Raw genomic sequence first — 20,692 nt, 5'->3', positions numbered from 1 at the left:
TATCCTAAACCGTCCATCCGATTCGCAATCTATATTTATTGTTGGATTTGTACCAATGAGCTCTTGAAAACTAGGTCTCTTTGGGGTGCTTGTTATGGTTCGATTGTGTGACCATGAAGTATTGTATTAGTTGCCAACCTATTGTGTAACTAGTAACATGCAATGAGAACATTTTAAAACTCTTTTGTTGTAGTTATGAAAGAAAAAATCATCGAAACATATGAACATGGGTGTAGTTTTGAAGCTCTCATCAAAATAAATCCGATAATGAAGACATATATTAAATCATTTTCATGAGTTGATGTTAAATTATAGTAAATATCATTCCAACATTAAATACGACAAGGAAATATGAGGATGATTCTCCATTGTGGATGACAACATGATCGTTCGAAAAACAGGAGCCCCTTTTGAGGTTTTGGTGTATAATGAAAATAGGTGTGGATAATTATTTTAATTTGACTTACATTTGGAGGGATTATCCATAAGAATGCAGACCATGTGTTGGATTCAAACTTGGATGCAATAAAGAAAATCACATTTATTGAGTCTTTGGCATCAAGATCATTGTATAATACTCCCTCCGTTCTCTCTTTTTTGCGGGTAAAATAAGAGCTTTATTAAACAAGAAGGGATACAGAGCGGTCAAGTTCGAGCAGCTGAAGAACATCTTCAGGCCCCGAACCCAGCGAGGTCATAGAACAGCTTTGCACTCTTGCAAGATTTGCAAGAGAATCACTCACCCTAACCTGCACATGTTCCACTTTTTTTTTTTGAGAACACAGTACAACGCAGACGCTCACAAACACGCACGTACAGACACCCCTATGAACGCACGCACATGTTCCACTTTTACAAAGACACACTCTCTATTTTGGTTAACTAGATGTCTAATCTCATGAATCCAATAAGCAAAGGAAGATCTATCTAGAGTATTAGATTGCACTGCATCAACTAATTGGGAACAGTCCGATTCCACGAGAATCAGTAGTTCGGAATGCTGAAAATCCAGTACCAATCCCTCTAGACAGGCTCGCAGCTCCGCCTCTAGTGGCGCTTGGCAGTCGTCCAAAGGCCGACATGCCGTGAAGATCAGAAAACCATCAGCATCTCTTAACACCATACCCGCTCCAACCATTCCGTTTGCAACAGAGAAGGAACCATCAACGCAGAGCTTCACCCAACCATGCGGGGGTTTAATCCAGGTTTTATCAGGGCCCTTTTTTATATGAACAGGGTCCGGCGGGGCACCTGATTGCACCACTATAATTTTTCCCTTTGATGATATATCCTGATGATTTGCATTTAATATCATGAAGCAAATTGAGATAATTGCATAGAAAACCTTTGGATCTTTCCATCGATGGAAGTGGCTTATCATGAGTTGCTTCATTCCGTGCATACCAAGCACGCCAAGTAACTAGCAGAGTAGTATCTACCATGTGAGAAGGGATACATAGTAGTAGATTCTGGAACCAAGAAGATGACGGATTTACAAGATCATCATCAGTAGGTAGACACCATATCAGTCTCATTGCCTCCCATCGTGTGTGTGTGTGCATGAGGGCATTTAAATAAAGCATGAGCAACATCTTCAATGCCTGCATCGCGGATCTTGCACTGGCCGCTCACACGCATATTGCGTTGAAGCTTGTTCTCCTCTGTCGCAAGACCACCGGAAGCCGCTTTCCAAGCAAAAAATGTAACCTTTGGAGGCACAGAAGCATGCCAGATCTTGGTCCAGCAAGGATGCTTACCATCTAGATATGAGCTCATCGTAGCTATGTCACACTGATCAGGATGAGCATCTAGTGCCAACCTATATGCACTTCGGACAGAGAAAGTCCTAGACTTCTCAGGTTGCCAGACAAGAACATCTTCCTCAAGTTGTCGAGAAGGTTTTATTTTAGAATGGCATCTGCATCAATAGGATAAAAAATATTTCGTATCAGTTCTATTTTCTATATGCCGTTTTCATCAATAAGCTCAGACACTTTGCGGAAATGCCTATTCCTTCGAAGCGTGAGAGTTTTATAGTAGGAATCTCTTGGGATCCAGCTATCCCTCCAGATTCTAACACTTCGGCCGTTGCCAATTCTCCATATTAGACCTTTTTTTCAACAACTCTAGTCCGTATGAGATTGCAGTCCAGGTAGAGGAAGGATTACCTGTAAAAACCGAATCAAATAGTTGGCCGTTAGGATAATAACGAGCCTTGAGAACACGTGCATACATACTCTTCGGGAAGGCCAATAGATGCCAAGCTTGGGGAGCAAGAAGGGCTTGATTAAACAGTCGCATATCTCGAAATCCCAAGCCTCCTTGGTATTTAGATTTGTTCAGTTCTGCCCAACTCACCCAATGTGTTCTTCGTTTACCATGTTCCGCTCCCCACCAATATTCTCTAACAAGTTTAGTTAGATCCTCACACATCGAGATTGGAAGCTTGAAGACTCCCATTATTTATGTCGGTATAGCTTGCAATACTGATTTGATGAGAACCTCCCGGGCACTCTGTGCCAATATGCTATCACCACATTCAAACAATCTCTTACTCAATCTTGCTTGCAGATTATTGAATCTTCCTCTATGCATCCGTCCATCAGGAGTAGGGAGGCCAAGGTATTTGGGTTCAAATCCATGTTGCTCCACATGCAGAATAGAATGAATATTCGTTTGTACCTGCTGAGGACAAGAAGCACTGAACATGATGGAACATTTAGAAGGGTTGATCAATTGTCTCGTACAGGTAGCATAGACGTCCAACGTATTTTTCACACATACTGCCTGTTCTTCAGAAGCCCTGAAGAATAATAGTGTCGTCTGCAAATAAAAGGTGAGAAACTCCTGGAGCTCGCCGACACACTTTGATAGCGGTGATTCTATTATGGTTCACCTCATTCCTCAACAAAGTAGACAAACCATCAGCCACAAACAAGAAGAGGAAAGGGGACAGAGGATCCCCTTGCCTTAAGCCATGAGTAGGAGAAAAAACTTCCAATAAGGTTCCATTGAATTTAACCGAATACTTCACCGTGGTAACACACGCCATAATCCATTTTATCCACCGGTGAGAGAACCCCATCTTTTGCAATGTACTCTCTAGAAAATGCCAATCAACCCTGTCATAGGCTTTAGAAAGATCAAGCTTGTATGAGCAAAAAGAAGAATCAAGAGAAGTGCCATGTTCCATATAATGCATGCACTCAAATGCTAAGAGAGCATTATACATAATCATCCTTCCCGGAATAAATGCACTCTGATTCTCCGAGATAATATCACCCAATAAAGGCTGAAGCCTATTCACCAAACATTTAGAAATCACCTTATACAGAACGTTGCATAATCCGATTGGCCTATAATCTTTAAGCTCAATTGGATTATCAATTTTTGGAATAAGGACAATTGATGTATCATTAACACCCTCTGGCATAAAACCTGTAGCGTCCTTTCTCAAATAGGTGTACATTTAGACATGTCTTAAGTCAAACTTTATTAAATTTGATCAACTCCCTAGAAAAAAGTAGCAGCATTTATGACACTAAATTAATATCGTTAATATAACATGTAGTTCAATAATACAGTAATTTTATGTTATATATGTTGCTATTTTTGTGGAAAATTGATCCAATTTGAAAATGTTCGACTTCCAAAAAGGAAAACCTACACTTAATCACGGACGGAGGGAGTATACATATTTGATATGATCAAGAAGAATAGTCATGAAAGAGGTGAGCATGTAGAGAGCATGTCTTGAAGAAGAAGATATAGGGTTCCCTTACCCGTTCTAGACTATTTATAAAATCAGATAGGAACCTCCTATGACACGAAAATGAAATTAACGAACGTGTAAAATGACTTCCTAAATGGAAAAGAAGATATGTATCCCTATAAAGTCCAGTGGTCTAAGGATACTAGATCTAAGGATTGACAAGAGAGATCTACAAATTAAGTAATAGACATTATATTTCATGGGACAACTAGTTTGGAAGCCACACTAGTAGGATGGAGAAATCCCAATATCATCCTACAAAGGGATTTTTTGTGGAAATATTGTACACCACTTATTGATGATTTCAAAGCACCGGTTGATTGCAAAGCTAATGATAAAACCTATATTCTAGTAGGGAAGAACAAATGGCTAAACAATGTTGTTTTAGTAAGATTTTGATCTAACTGGTGGATAAGGAAATCTCTGTCATGAAAGCTAGAAAGCTTGCAAATCCAAATTCAATTCATGATATGTTTCATCTCCCCCTATATACTATTGCAACCCAACTATGCACTAATCTTGAATTAATTCTCAGTGACCCAACACTAGTGATGCAGATTCATGGGCTTTCCCCCGGGTGGTAACATATATAGTGTTGGAAATTCAAGTGGATATGGAAATCTTATGCACTATTGAAACAAAAAAAAATTATGGCTCATGATACATGACAATGTTGATACGGATTTGATGGACATGAAAGAATTATGCTAAGAATGATATTGTGCCTTATGTGGTAAGATCAAATAATAGTTTTGCACATCTATTTTATGAATGTGACTTCTCTTAGAACTTTCAATGCAAGATCAACTAGGAATGAAGCTTAGACCTTAACAAGAATGATACGATAAATGATGGAAAACAAAGGACCCCCGTTAATTTTTTGAAGTTCTTATATCAATTGGAGCTAGAGTATATGGAATCAGAAAATTATTATTGTTGTGTGGTTGACAGGGATATGGGGACTGCTTTAGAATCATTAAGAAATTGTGTGTTCAAATCGTCCGTTTATGAGAGCGTTTTCTTCTCTTTCGTACATACCCGCCATATGTAATGAAAATGACACAACAAGGTGTCGTTTTAATTTTTTCATAGAAACATGTTAGCCGCACCCCGGATCTAAGTAACAGTGGCATTGACAAAGGGTTAACCTTGTCAATGCCCATAATGATGGACTTGTGTTTCTAGGAAGGAGAACCTGATGAATGAACAAACCGATCAGATAAACTAGGTAGCTGATGAAAAGTATGATGAAGGCCTAAATCGCCGAGATTGTATTACTCAAGATCTAGGGTTAGAGGGTGTGTAGTGTGATTGAATATGTCTCCCCTCGGTGGCTCCTCCTAGCCCTTATATAGTGGGCTAGGTCTCAGATTCCACCTCGGGGTCGTTTACATTGTGTATGTCGGTCACCCGATATGGACCTACCTTTTCTATTTTACACAGTATCTGGGGTTCGGCTTCATGTAGATTTCTTCATGAGCCTTCGCATATTCCTTCCTGGACTTTGCACTAGGGACATTAATACTGATTACCCGATACGGTATACCCATGTCAGGCATGTTCATTCGAAATAGTATAATATTACAACAACTTAGTTGCAAAAGACTTGTGTCCAAACGAAGTATATTCCACAAATTGACACTCTTGCCAATACCAAACTTCCACGAATAGCCTAGCATATATAGCACCCCAAGGCATGCCTTTCCAAACAAGGGATGTATTATTATGATAGAATAAAAGAATATTATGTTGACAAGTGTCATACTAAACATTTAAAATTTGCTATTATTTTATTGTCTACCATGATCTAGGAACCTAAAATGCAAAAAATAAACTCTCTCAAGTTACGAAGACCAAAATCGCCATACCTTTTTCTGACAGACCGAATCCTTGTTAGCCAAGTGGTACATATGTCTATCAACTAAACTGTCAAAAAGGAAGTGGATTATTTGTCTTTTAGTTCCTTGAACTGCCTATTTTGGAATGTAAGGATACAAAACAAGTAGGTGGAAATCCTAGAGAGGTATACCTTAAGAAGAACTGGTTTGATCCCTCGAGGAAGTAACACACTTCTCTAGCCATAGACCTTGTTGCTTATTTTAACAACAATTGGTCGAGGATGTTATTTTAGTTTAGAAATACGCAGAGTGGCACCAAGGTACTTAAAAGGAAGTAGTCCTAATTGAGAGCACATAATCAGAGCATAAACTCTGATTTGTTCCTCAATGGTATTAATAATTACCATGTTACTCTAATTGTAATTAAGCTTACACCATTGTTTTTTATCAAAAAAAATTATTTTCCTCAAGACAGAGGATGGTATCATAGCATATTGGGCAAGCATTTTGGAAAATGCATCACCTGCTAGTTTAAAAATAAATGGTGATAAAGAATCACCTTGTGTAAGCACTTTTTTAGGAACTATATATATGTTCTCTAGGTTCTTAACCCTATAGAAAAGGAGACATCCACAAGAATGTTTCTTATCCAACTTCTCCACACAATTCCAAACCCTTTGCTAGGGATGAAATTTCTTCTAGAAAATCCAAAAACAAGCTTTGTGATTGTCCAACTAAATACTAAACCATCATTACCATATCTATGAATAAAACCTCATGGGCACAAAAAATACTTTCCAATATAAATCTACCTTTCATGAGGGAATTCCGTTTAGGAAAAATAATCAATCATTAACATGAAAAATCATGTTTGTAATAGATTTAGTTATGATCTTTAGTAAGGATGGCAATGGGTAGGGTATGGGCATTGTAGAGCAATACCATACTCATACCCGTATAGTCAATGGGTACAAACTTCTACCCATACCCGTTTCCATGGGTATAAAACTTTACCCATACCCATACCTTATGGGTAGCCGTACCCATTGGATACCCGATGCGTAGGATAAATTGTACACAAGTCATTTACAATTTTACATATATCGATAACAAACTTAATTAAAATATTAATTATATCAACTCAATAATAGGTAGTTGAGTACATAACAATTAACATAACATAAAAATCACATTCTCATATTCTAATTCATAAGAAAACAAAAGTAGACGTGTAACGTAATAAGTTGACAATAAACGGGCAGGGTATGGGTATACCCACGGGTACGAGGCTTTACACGTGCACTGTTCATGACTTAGCGGGTAGGGTATGTGTACTACCCATGGGCATAAAAATATATCCATACCCGGTGGGTACCCGTACCCATTGGGTACCTAGTGGGTAGGTTAAATTGTACACAGGTCACTCACAATTTTACATATATCGATAACAACTTAATTAAAAGATTAATTATCTCAACTCAATAAAAGGTAGTTGAGTACATAACAATTAACATAACATCGTTATATAATATCATCAGACACTTGGCTAGGAGATGCTCCTCTCGCGAGTCAGTATCCTTCGTTATATAATATCGTCAGACGAAAGAACGCTTTAGTCGCTGATGTTCTCACAAATAGACCTTTGAATTTAGAATTTAGAAGGTCTTTGACAGGAAATAAGTGGACTGCTTGGATTGATTTGGTCCAACGACTTATGTTTATTTCCTTGTCGATGAGAAGGATGCCTTGGTGTGGAGGTTAACAACTTCTGGATCTTTTTCGGTTAAGTCAATGTACGCGGACTATATGAATGGTCATACGATTTTTCTTTGTAAATATATTTGGAAGCTTAAGATACCACTAAAAGTTCGGATTTTTATGTGGCTTCTTCATAAAAAAGTTATCCTCACCAAAGACAATTTAGCTCGCCGAAATTGGAATGGTTGTAAGAAATGTGTGTTCTGTGATTCATCGGAATCAATAAACCATTTGTTCTTTGATTGTCCCTTCGCAAAGCTTATTTGGAGAGTTATTCGGTTTACCTTTAATATACCCCCACCGACTAATGTCACAAACATGTTCGGGAAGCTGGTTAAATGGGGTGGGTAAGACGGCTAAAGTTAGAATTAGAATTGGTTTTAGCGCGTTGATGTGGGCTATATGGAATAGCCGTAATGACATTGTCTTTAACAGGAATACAAATGTTAATTTTTTTTACAGGTTATCCGTATGGTATCACACTGGATCCACGACTGGTCTCTCTTACTGCCGGGGGCGCAAAGAGAGCCTATGCATGCTGGATGCCGCCGAATGGAAGCGGTGGCACAGGCTATTTACAGCCAGGCTGGTTGGCGACCTACTAAACGACTTCAAGATGCATAAACGTGTCACTATATTGTTTCTTTGGCTAGTTTATGTGTACACGTTGTATGATCTTTGAGTTGTAAAACTTTGATATTTGATATTTTGATACTTTGGGTAATAAAGAGAGCTGTGTGCATCGATTGATGCAGAGGCTGGGGATATACCCCATTTCAAAAAAAAACAATTAACATAACATAAAAAATCACATTCTTATATTCTAATTCATAAGAAAACAAAAGTAGACGTGTAACGTAACAATTGACAATAAACATGTATGGTATGAGTATACCCGATGGTACAAGGCTTTACCCGTGCCCTGCCCATGACTTAGCGGCTAGGGTATGGGTACTGATGACCCACAAGTATAGAGGATCGCAACAGTCTTCGAGGGAAGTAAAACCCAATTTATTGACTCGACACAAGGGGAGCCAAAGAATATTTGTAAGCCTTAAAAGCGAAGTTGTCAATTCAGCTGCACGTAGAAACAGACTTGCTCGCAATAGTTTATCAGTAGCAACAGTTTTATAGCAGTAGCAGTAGTGAAATATAAGCAGCAGTGTAATAAAGACATCAGTAGTGATTATAGTAAACAGCATGATTAAAATAATGTAGGCATAGGGATGGATGAACGGGCGCTGCATGGATAAGATAACTCATGTAATAATCAAGACAAGGCATTTGCAGATAATAATAAAATAGTATCCAAGTACTAAATAACCATAGGCATGTGTTCCGTATATAGTCGTACGTGCTCGCAATGAGAAACTTGCACAACATCTTTTGTCCTACCAGCCGGTGGCAGCCGGGCCTCTAGGGAAACTACTGGTAATTAAGGTACTCCTTTTAATAGAGTACCGGAGCAAAGCATTAACAGTCCATGAACACATGTGATCCTCATATCACAGCCTTCCCCTCCGGTTGTCCCAATTTCTGTCACTTTGGGGCCTCGGGTTCCGGACAGCAATATGTGTATACAACTTGCAGGTAAGATCATAAAACAATGAATATCATCATGAATCAATAACATGTTCAGATCTGAAATCATGGCAATCGAGCCCTAGTGACAAGCATTAAGCATAACAAGTTGCAACAATATCATAAAAGTACCAACAACGGATACTAGGCACCATGCCCTAACAATCTTATGGCTATTACATGAACAATCTAATCCAATCCCTACCATCCCCTTCAGCCTACAGCGGGGATTTACTCACACATGGATGGGGGAAACGTGGATGGTTGATGGAGAGGCGTCGGTGGCGATGATGGCGATGATCTCCTCCATTTCCCTGTCCCGGCAGGGTGCCAGAACGGAGTTTCTGATCCCGAAAGTAGAGTTTTCGATGGCGGCGGAGTTCTGGATGTCTTCTGGCAAATTGGTCGAACCCCCGTGCGTTTTTAGGTCAAGGGCTTTAAGTAGTCCAGAGGGGAGCATCGGGGGCTGGCCGAGGCGGCGTCCCCATATGGCGGCGCGGCCCAGGGGCCCACCGCGCCGCCATGTGGTGTGCGCGCCTCGTGCCCCCCCTCCGTCTCGTCTTCTGGCTCCGTATGTCTTCTATGAAAATAGGCCCATTGCAATTATTTCCGGGGATTTTCCTGAAAGTTGATTTTCTTCACAAAAATAAGACACCAGGGCAATTCCGCTGAAAACAACGTTAGTCCGTGTTAGTTGTATCCAAAATACACAAATTAGAGGCAAAACAATAGCAAAAGTGTTCGGGAAAGTAGATACGTTTTGGACGTATCAACTCCCCCCAAGCTTAGCTTATTGTTTGTCCTCAAGCAATTCAGTTAACAACTGAGTGCCATAAAAGAACTTTCACGAACACATTTGCTCATATGATGTAAATATTCTCATTATATGGACGAGTACTTAGGAAATTCATAATAAGATAAATGCAAATAAAGTCATCTAATAGTTATGTCAATCATGAAGAAGATACCAACAAATTAATAATAAGCATCATGAATTGTATCTATCAGTAGGATTACAATGCTCATAAAAAGATATGATAAAGTGGTATCTCGCTTGCCCGTATTTGTACAACAAAACATAAATGCCCAGGCACCTCTGAATTTCATGGAAAGACTAGAAGTAAAGATTATCAAAGATAAAAGCATCAAAATTATACCACATTTAACCATATTCTGGGACAAACATATTACACTAAGGATGACAATTATGCTCTCAAGAAGGTGCTCAAAGAAAGGATGGTGACTCAACATAAAATTAAAAGATTGACCCTTCGCAGAGGGAAGCAGGGATTAACATGTGCTAGAGCTTTTCACTTTTAAAACAGAAGTAAAATTGTTTTGAGAGGTGTTTGTTGTTGTCAACGAATGGTAGTGGGCACTCTAACTACCTTGTCAACCAGACTTTCAAGAGCTGCTCCCATGAAGGACGTTATCTCTACCAGCAAGGTAGATCATCCCTCTTCTCTTTTGTTTACAAATGTATTTTAGTTTTATTATGGATGACACTCCCCCCAACCTTTGCTTACACAAGTCATGGCTAACCGAATCCTCGGGTGCCTTCCAACATTCACATACCATGGAGGAGTGTCTATTTGCAAATTAAGTTGCTTACTGATAAATCAGGGCAAAACATGTGAAGAGAATTATTAATGAAAGTTAATTAATTGGGGCTGGGCACCCCGTTGCCAGATCTTTTTGCAAAACTATTGGATAAGCGGATGTGCCACTAGTCCATTGGTGAAAGTCTGTCAGGAGTAAATGACAAGGTTGAAAGATAAAACACCACATACTTCCTCATGAGCTATAAAATATTGACACAAATTGAGAAGTCCTTTGAAGGTTTTAAAGGTAGCACATGAAAATTTACTTGGAATGGTTTGAAATGCCATGCATAGGTATTTATGGTGGACACTTTGGAATAACTTGGTTTTCAGGGGTTTGGAAACACGAGCAGCATTCCCGCTCAGTACAAGTGAAGGCTAGCAATAGACTGGGAAGCGACAATCAAGAGAGCAATAACTGTCATAATCATGCTTGCGACAAAATAAAATTAACGGAGGCATAAAAGTGATACGAGAACTCTGAAGCAAAGTAAATCATCGAGGCTTAATTGACTTTTGTTTTTCAGTCATATGCATGCGTGAGCATGTGCCAAGTCAATTCAAATGAATTGTTCAGAGGAGGATACCTGTTGCGGTCAGAAACCCACCGGCGGGCAGCGACGGGCAACACCGTAGAGCCGGGAATCTCCCAGGACTGCGGCTGGCCCTGGTCCCTCCGAGCGACGGCCCGCAAAGCCTTCGGCACGCACGTCCGATGCTGATGCAAGGGCGTGCCACCTGACCTATGCCTGGTCAGGAAGGTGTTGGATGATGCCTCGCTTAGTTTCCTGCATGGCATACACGTAAACATTAAATACGAGCCTCGATCGGCTCTCGGGTTGTCACTGTGAATCGGCTCAAGGAGCCGATCCACCCATGATGCGTACGAGGCTGTACGATCGGATGGTGGTCCTGCTTGATCAAGATAAAGCTAAAACGACCTACTACGATTTGGGGTTTTCACCGCATAATCGGAACATCCTACTCGTGATCGAGCACTGGCGGCCACGCACGGTGATCGTAAACCGACCCTAGACAAGGCCTAAAAACCAACACGAAGTTGATCCTCGGAACATCCTGTCTAGGGCTAGCAAACTACACCCTACGCGCCCTCTGGATCCTTCGACCCGTTTGTAAGGCCTAACAATGCAGATATTAAACTAATCCTTGAAGAACAAGGAGCAATCATGACGGATCGGATCTACTAAACAATGATCAAGCGGGGTGCCACCCTTACACCCAAGATAGGTGTAAGGGCGGCTAGATGCCTAAGGGTCGCACGACGATAGCATATGATACGATGAACAATGCTAACCCTAGAACATCTATGATAACTACGTTGCTCGCCATCAAAAAGGCTTCGGTGCGAGCAACGCATGAACGACGAATAAACGTGTCTTTGCCTAGATCGCAAGATGCGATCTAGGCAGCATGGTGCTTACCAGGAAGAAACCCTCGAGACGGGGGAGTTGGCGATGCGCCTAGATTGGTTTGTGGTGAACGTGATTGTTGTTTATTTCATAAACCCTAGATACATATTTATAGTCCGTAGACTTTCTAATGTGGGAATAATCCCAACCGGGCACGAGCCCAAACTCCTTCTAACCGACACGTATCCTACTATGTTACAGATACACGGGCAAACTAGCCCAAATTTGGTATATAAGGCCGATTCATGTATTTCTTCTATGTATATTCTTCAAGCCCATCTTCAATCGCGGCCCACCTCTGATCCGGTCAAATTCTGGTGATAACACATGCCCCCCTGGTTTTGGAAATGACAATTCCAAAATCACTCTGTTTTTCCTTCGTCGGGTCATCTCGTGGCAGAGCAGAACCGCCGCAGTATCCTTCTTCATGATGCCTTGCCTCCTCCACTTCTCCGCGTGACCTGGCAAATTTTTTTTTCTGTTGGGCACCACTTCCTCGGAAACTGCTGTGGCATTGAATCTCCACTATATCTCCTTTTATTTAACCGTTCCAAACAGTTCGCTTCTTCATCCCCTTCGCATTAGCACTCCAAAAGCCCTCCTGCGCCACCATGTCTTCTTCTTCCTCCGCCTCATCGGGTCTTTCCATCGAGTCCTCCTCCTCCCGCGAGCCGACGCCGGAGTGGAACCCGGAGGAGGCCCACGCGGCCAACATCCGCCGCGCCATCGAGGCGGGGATGAGCCGAGTCACGACTTCTCCATGCGGGTCGAGAGGACGACAAGTCCTCGACCGATGGGGAAAGTGACCTCCGCTTCCTCGCCGACGGGGAGACGGAGGAGGAGAGCGATGACAATCGCCTCTCCTGCGATGACTTCACCTTCTCCGAGGAGGAGGAGGAGGAGGAGGACGACGACACCTCCTCCGACGAACCGCCGGCCAAGCGCTTCTGCCCCTGGCCGGGGAATCTCAGCGACTTCGACAGCGACGACGACGATGCTGACGAGGAGGACGAGGACAACGAAGGTCCTGTCGGCGGCCGCTACAGCGGCGGCGGCGAGCCCGCCGGGAGTAGCGCCGACAGCGGCGGCGACGACGGCGGCGACGAGGGCGCGACGGCCCGTAGATAGGACCCTTAGCATAAGATCAGTAGTAGTAGATGGGGCAATGTATCCCCTTAGTACTTCCTTTTGAGAGCAATCAGCTCTTTATGTAAGAAATCTCGTTTATCAATGAAGAAATTCCCCAATTTGATTTTGCCGATTTCCTTTATGCCAATTTAGCCGATTTCCCCTCATACTGATTTTCCCGATTGTCCACTTAGCCAATGCTCAATGAACCGATGGCCACGCATCGGTCCCTCATAATCCGCTCCTCATCTCTTTGACTACGGAGTGATCGTGAACTTCGTCAATGCTCAATAAGCCGATGTCAACGCATCAATCCCTTACGATCTATCCTTCATCTTTTCGACCGATGACTTTGAGCTCTGGTAGACAATGTGGAAGACCAATGCCTTCAAAAGAGTCCTAGAACCGCTGCTGAAACGACTTGACGTTGAAGCCGATACTCTACGAGACCGGATATCACCGCTCTGTTCCTTTGCGGCAACCGAGATAGCCCAGAGCCAACTCCCTATCGGTGATGATGGATCCCTCTTTTGCAAGACCTCGCCGCCTTTGAAAGAGATTGCGACGCGGGACCAGCCGATGACTCTCCAATCGGCTTCTAAAAACAGAGCATCTACCAGGTCAGTTGCCCCCCGAGCCCCAGTCAAGGCGAAAATAGTGATGAGGACACGCAGAGAAAGCCGCCACGCAGAGCCAGCCAGAGCCGATCACCTTTCTTCCGTTGGAAGCCGATACTTCAGATGGTCACCAGCGGCTTTAGAAACCAAGACTCCTCTGACAAGGTTATCTCGTATGCCAAAACTCCTCTGACACAGAGTTGGAGGTCCTCGTGTCTTGAACGCGCAACTGGTAGATCCCATGAAATTTGTACTAGAGTCGATGGCCGTGCATCGGCTTTGTTCCTTAGCTCTAAAGTCGATGTCCGTGCATCGGCTGTATATCATGAGAATTTTTTTTAAAAAAAACGGGCCGATTTTTCTATCGGCCCCCAATGTTTCCTTTGCACATGTATCGCACATGTTCATCGATTAGGTGCCCCAGAGCCGATTCGCCGGGTAGCTGGTGATATCGGCTACGTGGTTAGCCAAGGCACTAGATGTGAACGTCGGCTTTATTAGGACCGGTGTGGACTTCTTCCAGCTCATCGGCCGACGCAAACCCCTCGCCCATTAGATCGACGTTAAACCCGGGCGAGAATGTATGGTGAGGATAATTTTGGCCGATTCTTTGGAATCGGCCTCCATGTTGAATTGCTCAATGAAGGTTTTGTAATGTTCCTCCATAGATCCTTGGGGCCGATCACATGGATCGGCATCGCCACGTTTGTCCATAGATGTTTTTCTTGTTACACGGTCAGGCCGGTGGATAAAACCAGCCTAACCCCGTCCTTTGTCACGTCGATGCGCTCGCGATCGTCCAAATTGATGCACGAGAGTGGCTCTTGGCCTGATGTCTCCCAGGACGTTCATGCCAGCCGTTGAAATCTCGTCTGAATCATCTGCGTGGACGACTTCTACTTCATCTCCATCCCATTGTATTAGGCATTGGTGCATCGTGGATGGAATGCAACGATTGGCGTGGATCCAATCTCTCCCTAGTAGGACAGCATATGTGCTCTTGCTTGTCGACAATAAAGAACGTCGTAGGGACGGTTTTCCTTCCTACGGTCGAGATCCACGTTCGAGAACACCTTGTGCGTCGGACGCTTGGCCGTTGAAATCGCTCAGAGTCACATTGGTCTTGATCAGATCTGAGCTAGAGCGTCCCAACCGACGTAGCATGGAGTATGGCATAATGTTGACTGCCGCTCCGGTGTCCACCAGCATTTTGTTGACATGCTGCCCATTGATGTAACCTCGCAAGTACAGGGCCTTCAGATGCCTGTAGCTTCTTTCTCGTGGCTTCTCAAAGATGACCGGCCGTGGGCCGCAGTCAAGTTGTGCCACAGGTGCTTCGTCTAATCCTGGAGCACTAAACTCCGTTGGAAGGATGAACACCATGTTTCTGCCAGCCGATGTCTCATCACCGGCTTTCTTTTGTCTGGGGCGCCACTCTTTCCTTTGTGGCCGACCCTCTTCGTCCAAGGTTCGCTGAGTTTTAGCAGCCAGATCAGGCCGCGCCTTCCTCAACGTGTGCAGGTATAACCTCTCGGCTTCCTCCAACCCACGTAGTCGCTGAACCCTTCGCTTTTGGGAACGGCTGAGCCCATCAGGGCACCACCTTGGCCGATGATACTTGTCTTCTTCTTCATCATCGTCCTCTAGTTCCTCGAGATCTTCTACCCGAGCGGACTCAGCGTTCCTGTTCCGAGGCTCCTTCTTCTTTTGCCTATATTCTGGACAGTTGCCGATTGTAGGCAATCGGCTCATTCCTGAATCCCAGCTGTGTCTGAAGAAGGGGCAGTCCCAGTGCCTATCCACGTCGTCTTGCTCTCTCGACTTTTCCTTGGCGTGGCGCTCATATCTCTCCTCGTCGCGATCATGCCGACGGTGCCTCCTAGCGTCCCTAGCCAGACGATCTCTTTCATCATCGTCGTTGTATCGCCGGCGTTGGTCATATTGACCCACATACTTGTTGAGGAGGTGATCAGAGAGAGGTCGTTGATATCTTACGTTCCTCACTTCTCCCTCTGTGATGTAGCGCTTGACATCGTGACGGAGCCGATCGCGTGGAGCGGCTTCCTCTGTGTCCTTGCTATGAGAGCAGCTGCCCTCATCTCCGTCCTTACCAGAGTGGTGCCCAAGTCCTGCATGTTGATATTGAACGAGAATCCTGGCTGGCACCCTCCATGGTAAGTGCACTCCACCATGTTAACGGCGGGGAAGGGGTGTGTGTCGACCTTCATGGCGTGCCGGCTGAAAATTAGCCGCCCTTGTTCTATCGCCATTTGGACCTGCCGACGCCACACCCTGCGGTCGTTGGTGGCGTGGGTGAACGTGTTATGCCACTTGCGGTATGGCTTTCCGTTCAGCTCCTGCACCGTGGGGATCTTGTGGCCTTCGGGTAACTTTAGCTGCTTCTCCTTGAGTAAGAGGTCGAAAATCTGCTCAGCTTTGGTCACGTCGAAGTCAAACCCTTTTGGAGGACCTTGTGGCTTAACCCATTTACATGACACGGGGCTTGCCCCCCCCGAGTCCATTCAGCCACTGCTACCTCTTGATCTCCCGCAGCACCTTCATCTTCATCCGCCTCAACCAGGACCACCACACGCTTGAATTTGTCCTGGTAAACATCTGGGTGGCGCTGTTCATATGCTGACAGCTTCCGCACCATGTGCGCCGGTGAAGGGTAGTACGCTAGGAGGCCACGTCCTTGATCGATGATGAGAGACCCACCACCGCCAACTCGGCTTGCTTCTTTTTCACTCACATGAACCGAATAGCATCGGTTCCTAACGGTCCTGAAGCGGCTGGACGTATTCGCCACTTGTTTCCCCGCGCTTCGTCGTACCTGTGCTAGATCGGCAATGCCAGCCTCGGAAGCCTCCGAGTGATACTGTATGTGGAACTGCTCTTCCAAGCTGCTTCCAAGTCCGGATTGAGTACGGTGGCAGCGATGTGTACCACCCGAAAGCCGATCCTGTGAGGGACTGTGCGAAGAACCTCACGCGCAGCTCGTCCGATGCTTGAGATCGTGCCCAGGCTGTGCCAAATATCGGCTCACATGCTCGATGGAGGCTGGAACCATCTGATCCATTAAACTTGGTGAAATCAGGGAGCCGATATTTGGGTGGTAGCGGGATCAACTCGTACTCGTTGGGGTACGGCTTGGAATAGCCGATTGTCCTCCTTTTCGGCATCATGCCGAGCTGGTCTTTCAGAATTGTACAAATCTGATCCGCGGTGATGGCTGCAGGCGTCGAACTCTGAAGATTCGCCGGGATGGCATACTTAGCCAGCCATGCTTGCTTTTCCAGCTCTGAGCCAACTGCAGGAGCTGAGCTCTGGAGGTTTGTCGGAGTGGCATACTTAGCTAGCCACGTCTGCTTCTCAAGATCTATTTCCGAAGCTCCTCCGGCTGTTCCAGAAGTCCCTGCTGTTGCAGCCTGGTTCGAGAGCGCCCAGTTACTGCAGTCTGGCACGTATGCGCACGCGTATCCGTGAGGGATCTCCTTCGGCGCCTCATGCAAGAATTGGTAGTCACTAGGGTCACCACCGATCTTGTAGACGACGTATGCCGATGAACTCGGCACTTCTGGTGCTGCCAACGCAAACGGCAGCGGTGGACGGGACTGGAGTGGCATCTCTCCTTGGTGAGTCCCCAGAGCTGGTCCTGACGGAGAATATTGGTGGCTCATGATTTCCTGGATCACGCGCAGAGCGACACGCTCCAAAGTGTTCACCAGGCTCTCAGAATGGCGGTGCAGCGAATGAGCCACCATGAAGTTAATCTCCTGACGCGGCGACCTGGTGCGTTCTTCGACGGGGTGGACAGGTCCACTCCATCGAGCGCGCCTTCAGGTGAGAACCCCTTCCACCTGATGCCATGTGAGCGGGTTCTGTGAAAAGAGCCGATGAGGTCGGCTTCGAGGACCGCTTTGATCTCGTCATGCTTCTTCTTGAGCTCCTCAGTCAGATCCTCGTACTTGACGGGAGTGCCTTCCGCCATCTCAGATGTAGATGGCGATGCGGTTGATGTCGAAGATCGTCCCACCGGGCGTGCCAGAATGTGTTGCGGTCAGAAACCCACCGGCGGGCAGTGACGGGCAACACCGTAGAGCCGGGAATCTCCCAGGACTGCGGCTGGCCCTGGTCCCTCCGAGCGACGGCCCGCAAAGCCTTCGGCACGCACGTCCGATGCTGATGCAAGGGCGTGCCACCTGACCTATACCTGGTCAGGAAGGTGTTGGATGATGCCTCGCTTAGTTTCCGCATGGCATACACGTAAACATTAAATACGAGCCTCGATTGGCTCTCGAGGTTGTCCCGTGAATCGGCTCAAGGAGCCGATCCACCCATGATGCGTACGAGGTGTACGATCGGATGGTGGTCCTGCTTGATCAAGATAAAGCTAAAACGACCTACTACGATTTGGGGTTTTCACCGCATAATCGGAACATCCTACTCGTGATCGAGCACTGGCGGCCACGCACGGTGATCGTAAACCGACCCTAGACAAGGCCTAAAAACCAACACGAAGTTGATCCTCGGAACATCCTGTCTAGGGCTAGCAAACTACACCCTACGCGCCACTTGGATCCTTCGACCCGTTTGTAAGGCCTAACAATGCGAGATATTAAACTAATCCTTGAAGAACAAGGAGCAATCATGACGGATCGGATCTACTAAACAATGATCAAGCGGGGTGCCGCCCTTACACCCTAGATAGGTGTAAGGGCGGCTAGATGCCTAAGGGTCGCACGACGATAGCATATGATATGATGAACAATGCTAACCCTAGAACATCTATGATAACTACGTTGCTCGCCATCAAAAAGGCTTCAGTACGAGCAATGCATGAACGACGAATAAACGTGTGTTGCCTAGATCGCAAGATGCGATCTAGGCAGCATGGTGCTTACCCGGAAGAAACCCTCGAGACGGGGGAGTTGGCGATGCGCCTAGATTGGTTTGTGGTGAACGTGATTGTTGTTTATTTCATAAACCCTAGATACATATTTATAGTCCGTAGACTTTTTAATGTGGGAATAATCCCAACCGGGCACGAGCCCAAACTCCTTCTAACCGACACGTATCCTACTATGTTACAGATACACGGGCAAACTAGCCCAAATTTGGTATATAAGGCCGATTCATGTATTTCTTCTATGTATATTCTTCAAGCCCATCTTCAATCGCGGCCCACCTCTGATCCGGTCAAATTCTGGTGATAACAATACCACAATGTCATACCTATCTATGAATAAAACAATGCAAGCAAATAGTTATGACATGCTACTCATTATTAATAATTGGAGCTAAACATGAGAGATCGTGAACTACTAGAATTTCATTAAATGACATATACCTCACATGAACCAACTAAGCATGCTCACATGGATGAGTATATGTACAAAAATGAAAACAAATAGAGTTCATACCAGCCTCTCACCACAGTTGAGTTGTCATAGATCGTCATTATTGCCTTTCACTTGTGTGGTTTGAATAATATGAAATAAAAACCAAGCTCCACCCACCGGAGACCGCTGAACTCCATAATAAACTCTACAAAACCGAAGAAGAACAACAAATATTTTTGGTGTTTTCGAATTGGAAACAAGAACGAAAGTAAAATCTTTTTGGATTTTCTTATAGCAAACCAACAATAGTAAATAAAGCAAAATGGGAACAAGAAACCAAATAAACAAATGATAAAGAGAAACAACATAAATATTTTTGGTATTTTTGTGTTTTAGAAAATAAACAAAGCAAAAACAAGAGAATGAAAACTAAAAGAGTCACATAAAAGCCAAGTGGCAGAAATCCGCCAAACTTTGACAACAGTACAGTAATTTTTTTTTTAAATCTTCTGCTGTTCAACTCGAAAAGTGCTCAACTAACGAAAGTTAGATAATAACCTGGGGAACATGCACAAAAATTGGCTGCTCAAAATAACATTCTGGCTATTTTTAGGAAGTTTTTTAAGTATCAGTCCAGAATCTGTTTTTTAGACAGCACTTCCCCAAATATCATCTTCCTCATATTAAAGGCACCCATCGGCACACAAATGAAATAAAAAGGTAAAAGTAAAGGTTACTACAGTTGTAACAACTTTGAAAAACTAAAATAAGAACCTACTGAAATAAAAATAACCGAAAGAGAAACAACCAAAAGAAGCGAAACAAGTATATACAAATGACCGGCAATTGTAATATGCAAAGAATGAGTGATGTCGGCATACCTCCCCCCAAGGTTAGGCTTTTGGCCTAAGTGGAGATCAATCCCACGGTGCCCATGAGGTGGTACCTCCGTAATATGATGAAGGAGGATCCTGTCCTTGGTACAAGCTGGAGGACGCACCAGGATACGTGACAGTGTACCCGTCGGAGGGCTCGGCGTCCTCGGAGTCGTGCTGCTGGTGAAAACCAAGTATCCTCAGCTGCTCATCCACCTCCTCCTTGGAGTGCGACCACGGCCTCCTGCGAACACTGAACAAATCGGCCTGCGGCAAAGGGATTTCCCTCTCATCCCCGTCAATAAACAACATTCTATAGACAATATTTTCTAAATTAGAGTTAGTTGTGACAAATTGGTGACCCTTCATAGCAGCAATATCAAGCTTAATAGGAGCTAATTTCTCATCACTAGGATCAATAGAAAAACCTAGATATGCAACAATACGTGAAGCAACAATCCCTCCATAAATAGGTCCCTTACTAGCTAAGCGACGAGCAACGAGAGCACCAAGATGATAAGGTGTACTTCCAGTAAGTGCAACAACCAGAAAAGCAAGATGATAACTAGAAATGTTGCTAGTGTTCTCCCTACCAAGAATGCTAGTAGCAAGATAGTAAGTGAAATATCTAATGGCAGGGAGCTGAATGTTCCTTATCTTGCCGCGCTGAATGGTACGATCATCATCGTTGGTAACTTCTCGATAGAGTTCCATCAAAGCTTTGGGGCGGTTCTCGATCTTCTTTGCTGT

This window comes from Lolium rigidum, chromosome 7 (genome assembly GCF_022539505.1).
Source record: "Lolium rigidum isolate FL_2022 chromosome 7, APGP_CSIRO_Lrig_0.1, whole genome shotgun sequence".
In the NCBI taxonomy this organism is placed as follows: domain Eukaryota; kingdom Viridiplantae; phylum Streptophyta; class Magnoliopsida; order Poales; family Poaceae; genus Lolium; species Lolium rigidum.
The sequence above is the reverse complement of the archived record's forward strand: the minus strand, read 5'-3'. Positions refer to the sequence as shown.